The following is a 7,057-nucleotide window of genomic DNA, read 5'->3' as shown; positions in this document are numbered from 1 at the left end:
TGTCCATCCATTCACGTGAATACATAAGAAGAAGAAAAAAAAACGATCACTACTTCTTACTTCATTGTGTGCGTCGTCGGTTGAAGGCCAAGAAGAAAAGAAAAAAACGTGAGCGGCTTGAAAGGGAAGAAGACATCACGAACCAAAGGAGGAGGGGGGAGGAAAGAAACCTTGCTTGATCGATCTTAGAGAGAAGAAGGAGGGCTGCGATTTTGGCCAACAATTGGTAAAAAAATTCTCTTCTAATCTCTTTTGTTGTGTTTATATATCAAATCCCATGTCAATTGATGATTGTTGTTGCCAATTCTCTTCCTAATTGATTACTACAATCTCATCTTCTTCTTCCTAGAAACCTTTGAAAGTTCATATGGTTTAATTCCATTGGTGTTGGGTGTTTTTGATGGCTTAATTGCTGTCAAAATTTCTTATGAACACCTTAAATGATTTCCTTGTTCAAGTTCATGTTTTTGTTATCTTCATTCTTTTGGATTCGCGTGATTAGTTTTCTTCATTTAAGGCCTTGTTTTGAACCATCCAAAAGGTCCTCAAAACAGTCCCTAAAAGGTCTTAATGTGAGGCTTAATGGTGGAGAAAACTCAAGCCCTAGTGATGTTTTTTCTTTTAGCAAAGTACCTTATTTTTCCCATATAAGCAATGTACTTTGAATCATGACTTGAGGTTGAAATTGTTATTTTAACTTCTTGAAATGTTGCTACTTTTAAGAACTCGATTTACAACTTTATAGTTGATTTTGGTGGTGGCTTAATGGGTTAAGTTGTCAATTAACCCTAAGAATGCATTGCTGGGAAATTCTGAAAATTTCCCATTCTGCCCCTGTTTTGAAAATAATGTAGAAAAATCATCAGAAGTCGTATCAGTGATCCGTAAACTCTCCAAGTTTTCATTTTGAGTCTAGTTTGTCCATGAATTTTTCCAAGACCTGTTGTTGCCTCCAACTTAGGTGAAAATCGTCTTTTTCACTGACTGGTCGGAAATTAGCTGCACGGATAGACTGTTTTGTAAAAATCATATAAAATTGTAGAAAAGTCGTTTGTACTTTTAAAAGTACTTTCTGAAAAGCTAAAAGTATAAACTACTGGAATATTCAAATATATTGTATAATTTGCAGTCCTTGTTGGTGTTAAAATGGCTTTGAACAGGTGGCTGTTACGGGTCAAAATATGAAACTTTTTCTAAACGTTTGTCTATATGTTTAGGCATTCTACTCTCAACATTTTGTGTCATCTATTTGGTATTCTCATAAAGTACACAATCAATGTCTTAATACTATCATTCAATCATCTTGTGTGTAAAATTGAGCAACTATAATCATTTACCTAAAGTCTTGAATCATATAGTGATTTTTGGTGAATGTTAGAATTCTGCACAGCAACTTTTCCCCATATTGCGAGAGCTATATCTGCTAATATGGGAAGAATTGGAAGATGCTCCTCTCTCATGAAGTTCTAGGAAATCGAGTCTAGTTTTCAGAAAGTCCGGATTTAGTCCAATCGGAGTTACAGATTCTGTTTTATGACCAAAACACTGAACAGTGGTCAAGCTGTGAAACTTAAAAAATATATGTAACCCGTTAAGAAATTAAAGGTGTTAATGAAACTTGGACCCCATTTTGATGATTGCTTGGTATGTGTGATTATTAGGTGAAAACTTGACAACTTCAAGAAGGGTCAAGGCTTGAATTAAAAATAAGAACTCGCTTCAAACATAAGGTGAGTCGACAATTTTTGTTGACTTTAGTGCATAACCGAAAACCACATCTCATAGGTGGATTGTTGATGCAAATTAGGATTCATGCTAGATTTTTATAAATGCTTGTGATAATTATTGAAAATATGTTGTTTGCATCTTATGTATGGTTATTCCTTGGTATCGGTTGATATGGTGATATTCATGCTATGTGATAGTTGTAAATTGCATACGGATATGATGTTTCATGAAACGGTAGTTATATGCTAATGTATGGTGAAATCTTAATGAACTTCATTACATGGTAATTACTCATTTAAGTTGGAAGAGTAACATGATTATTATGGTGTATGCATGCTTTTGCGGGGTATAACGGTGACATGGGTAGAACCTTGCAAGTCTAATGGGTTGAAAGAGCTTAAGCCATAACGGTGATTAGTTACACGAACTTTTCTAGATGGTCGTGTGACACGTGGTTCGTGTGCACCTCGGTGTATGGGAACTGGAGTGGTGTTGGCTTTATGGTGTGGCCGGATCAAACATCACGTGGGAATCGGGAGGTGTATCGGTGGAATTGGCACCGTTTGTACCGATCATGAACGACACCGTAAAGTACTTGTACTTTGCAAGTCGGAGTAGCGAAAGTGGAAGTCTTGGGGTTGGTGTATTCGGGTGGAAGTCATGAGCCACTTAGAGCACTAAACTGGCTGAGCACACGAGTAGTGAACGGGGTTAAGTTGTTGGGTAGTCTCTCCCTAAGGAACCCCAAGATAGTTAATCGGTTGAATCAAATATTACATATAATAAACGGTGAATTAAATTATATGTGATAATCGGTTGAGTTATGTTGAAAACTATATGATTGAATTAAATTATGATATCATGTTATTTGTTTTTTTGACTATGCTATTATCATGATTTGCATGAATGACCCTTATGGGAATGGTGTGTTTTCTTTTTGGTTGTGTACAACTTGTCGGCTCACAAGGCGGTTACTGACACTTGTTTCTTTGTTGAATGCCATTTGATTGGTACATGTAGCTTAGGAGCATGGCTTGGTGAGGTTGGGTTCCTTTTGGGTAGTTAGTTTTAATAAAGATGCCACCTGAACACGTTTGGTTTTTATTTTCCTTTGAACTCCTTTTTGCAATAATTAAATGGTTGAATGATTGTTTATGAAAATGGTAACGTGTGGTTTTGAAAATGTTTTGAATTATAAAGAAACTAAGTCTTCCGCTAACGTATTCTGTTAAATAAATGTTTTAAAAAGAAAAAAAAATTATGGTGAAAACCACGACGTTACAAGTTGGTATCAGAGCCATGCTGTGAGTGAACTGAATACAGATGCTAGTGTTCAGACTCACAGCGTAAACTGGCTCAGTTAGGTGCTCTAGGATTCTTAAGGGGGGAAGGGTGTGTGTTGAGAGTTATATGTTATTTTCTATATGCCTTTAGGACATTTTTTTTCCAATATCGAAGCATCCTCTCTTCTTTCTCGCGGATCCTGTAATCGTTAATATCTCTCGACGTTAGGGGAATTGCTTGTGACCAGCAAGGTTAGTTACTCCAGAGCGTTCCTAGTTCGAATAGTGTTTCGCGTATCGAGGAAATGGAAGATCATCTTGCAATGATGATTGGACTGCATGTATTTAACAAGCCTCGCAAATTATTTATTTATTTTTTTATTGTTGGTCGGTGGCAGAACAGGAAGAGATGTTTTATCGTAGTCTATGGACTCTCAAAGGGTTATGGGATCCATGAAGCAAAATAGGTGTACCGATCTTTAATCTAAACAAGTGACACAAATAACTTTGTGGTAATTCCAGAAGCAAATATATATATATATATATATATATATATATATATATATATATATATATATATATATATATATGTGTGAACGTTAGTATTGGGCCCGTACTATCATAAGCACATGATATATATTTGGGCTTGGAGGAACCACGAAGAAACCCGAGGACCTGGTGATCAGTACTCAGAGTTAGAATGGATGTATGTTTCGTAGACCTCTTGTGTCATTGTTCTCTTTTGTGCTCGTTTTGATGTACCTTAGAGTCTGTTGACTTCGACATTGGACAGTAACGCGGTTGTAGGAAATCTAGCCTCAGTGTAGTAAGATGTTTGACGTGTGTGAAATCTTTGCAGATGACCACATTTTCCTTATGATTGTCTTCCTTTTGGAATCTAGTTGTTCGGTGTTGTTTTCAGTATGGTTTGGTTTTCCACCAACCGGACTGAAATTCTCTGAGTTGAAGAGCATATGCGTATTCTGCTTGTCGAGAGAGGGTATGTCTTACGAAAAAAAAAATTCTATTATGTATTCTGTCTCCTACAAATCCTATGATGATGGCACTCAAGTGCCTAGCGATGAGGTATTAAGTTCCTCGGTTCATACGGTGGAGGGTTCGAGGAAGTCTGTGGGTACTTTCTTGTTGTGGTGGTCAAGGAGTTTAACGATGATAATTATTCGTCTAAGCAAGTTATGTGGTGAGTCTCTTGTTGCTAGACAAGGTACAAGTCGATGAGTTAATGCACAGATTGAGAGAGTTGGTAGATAACATGGTTAGAGAGAGACCAAGCAGAAAGGGATAAAATGAGTCAAGCTCATTAAGTTCTAATGGGAGGACGGGTTCAAGTTAGAAGTGACCAAGGTGGTTGAACAAATGAAGGTTTGTTACCCTAAGTTCTTCGTATCGGTATCTGATTCCGAGGACGGAATCATTTTAAGGAGGGGAGAATTATAACGACCCGAAAATCCTATCGTAAACAACGTTATTTGTTCCGTTACGCGAAGAACTATTTATGCAAAATATTTTAGTTTTATGAGGTTAAAATGGAATAAATCAACTAAAAATAGTATTATTTAATATCTAGAAGAATTAAAAAAAATTAAAAGGTGTGTAATTTAATGAAATTGATTTATGAAATTATTAGGGTAAAATAATTCATTTTAGGGTTTATTATGAGTTGAGGGGCTAAGGTGTCATTTATAGAAATCTAATTTGTCAAGAATACTAGGGTAAGTGTAAAAGGGGTACAATATGGAGAATTAAGGGGCTATATGGCAAAATTTGGAGTAACCCCCAAGGAGAAGGATGGATCCTTCTCCTCGTGTCCATCCATTCACGTGAATACATAAGAAGAAGAAAAAAAAACGATCACTACTTCTTACTTCATTGTGTGCGTCGTCGGTTGAAGGCCAAGAAGAAAAGAAAAAAACGTGAGCGGCTTGAAAGGGAAGAAGACATCACGAACCAAAGGAGGAGGGGGGAGGAAAGAAACCTTGCTTGATCGATCTTAGAGAGAAGAAGGAGGGCTGCGATTTTGGCCAACAATTGGTACAGGTAGCTTAGGAGCTTAGGAGCATGGCTTGGTGAGGTTGGGTTCCTTTTGGGTAGTTAGTTTTAATAAAAATGCCACCTGAACACGTTTGGTTTTTATTTTCCTTTGAACTCCTTTTTGCAATAATTAAATGGTTGAATGATTGTTTATGAAAATGGTAACGTGTGGTTTTGAAAATGTTTTGAATTATAAAGAAACTAAGTCTTCCACTAACGTATTCTGTTAAATAAATGTTTTAAAAAGAAAAAAAAATTATAGTGAAAACCACGACGTTACAGACTGAGGCTGCGGCTACTGCAGCTACTGCAGCTGTGGCTGCTGCCAGGCCACAGGGAGGTGACTCGTTGTTGTTTCGGGAGTTCAGCAACACGAAGCCACCAGAGTTTGATGGGATGCAGGATCCGATCGCTGCGATGAGATGGATTTCTGATATCGAGGGATGCTTCTTCACGTGTTCATGTCCGGAGCATCTGAGGGTACGGTTCGCGCTGAACCAGCTTCGCTTGGGAGCGAAGGACTGGTGGAAGTTCGTGACGGCGAGCTTCACTCTTGCAGAGATTTCAGAGGTGACCTGGGAGAGGTTCACCACCATGTTCAGAGACGAGTATGTTCCCCCAGTGGAGAGGGAACGATTGGTTCAGGAGTTCTTGACCCTCAAGCAGGGTACTGATTTTGTTACCGTGGTTACCAGGAAGTTTCATGAGAGGGCGATGTTCTACCCCGAACAGGTGTCAACCGAGCATGCACGTATGAGCCGGTATTTGGGCATTTTTAGGAGGGATATTCGGGAGTTCGTATTGAACTCGACTTACCGGACATTTGCTGAGCTTCAGGCAAATGCCCGGAAGAGGGAGATTGAGTTGGAGACTCAGGCCAGGGAGGAGGCCGAGTCTCAGGGGATGGATCGGCGGCCAGCGCAGTCTCAGCCGGCAGCCAAGCGGGCAAAGCCCGCCGATTCGAGATCTGGAGGCCAGAAGGGCCGCACTTGTGGGAAGTGCGGCAAGGGACATGATGGGGTTTGTCGATCGGGTGCTTGCTACAAATGTGGCAAGGAGGGGCATATAGCTAAGGATTGCCCCAAGGGATTCATGGTTTGCTTTCATTGCAACTAGACGGGCCACCGGAAGGCCGAGTGTCCGCAGCTGCGGGGGATAGCACAGGGAGCACAGCAGGGATCGGCCCCTGCCGCCGTGCGAGCTACTGAGGTTCGGCCGGTGAAGGCCGAGGCACCGAAGGCTCGCGGGAGAGCCTTCCAGTTGACAGCGGAGGAGGTCCGCGCAGCGCCCGATGTCGTGGCTGGTATGTATTCTTTCATTTATTTATGCTGAGTTATGAGATCTTGTGCTTATATTATGATATGCGTAGGTACTTTTCTTGTAAGTTCTGTACCTGCTTTGGTGTTATTCGACTCGGGTGCGAGTCGGTCATTTGTGTCTTTAGCGTTTAGTCAGCACATCAGTATCCAGCGGGAGGCATTGAGTCGACCGCTACGGGTTTCCATAGCTGACGAACGAGCGGTGTATGCTACGGATGTGATTCGAGGTTGTGCACTCAAGATCTTCGGATGTTTATTTCCCGATAGATCTGGTCCCAATTGCGATGGGGGATGTGTGTGTCATAGTGGGCATGGATTGGTTAAGCCGTTTTGGGGCTGTTATAGACTGCGAGCGACAGTTGGTGACAATACGAGACCCTAGTGGGGGAGTTCTTACGGTGTACGGCGATGGTACCCGTTCAGGGTCAGCATTCTGTTCGGCTTCTAGAGCGAGGCAGAGTCTACAGCAGGGCTGTAGTGGGTTTGTGGCCTACGTGATGGATACACGAGTAGCAGCGGAGAGCCCTAGTTCTGTTGATGATGTGCCGATAGTGCGTGAGTTCCCGGATGTTTTTCCTGAGGAGCTGCCGGGTGTGCCTCCCGAGAGGCAGGTAGAGTTCCGTATCGATTTGGTTCCGGGGGCAGCGCCTATCGCCAAGGCGCCTTATCGCCTTG

The sequence above is a fragment of the Lactuca virosa genome, chromosome 7 (assembly GCF_052849685.1).
Source record: "Lactuca virosa cultivar CGN04683 chromosome 7, Lactuca_virosa_CGN04683_v6, whole genome shotgun sequence".
Taxonomy (NCBI): domain Eukaryota; kingdom Viridiplantae; phylum Streptophyta; class Magnoliopsida; order Asterales; family Asteraceae; genus Lactuca; species Lactuca virosa.
This window is presented reverse-complemented; position numbering follows the sequence as displayed.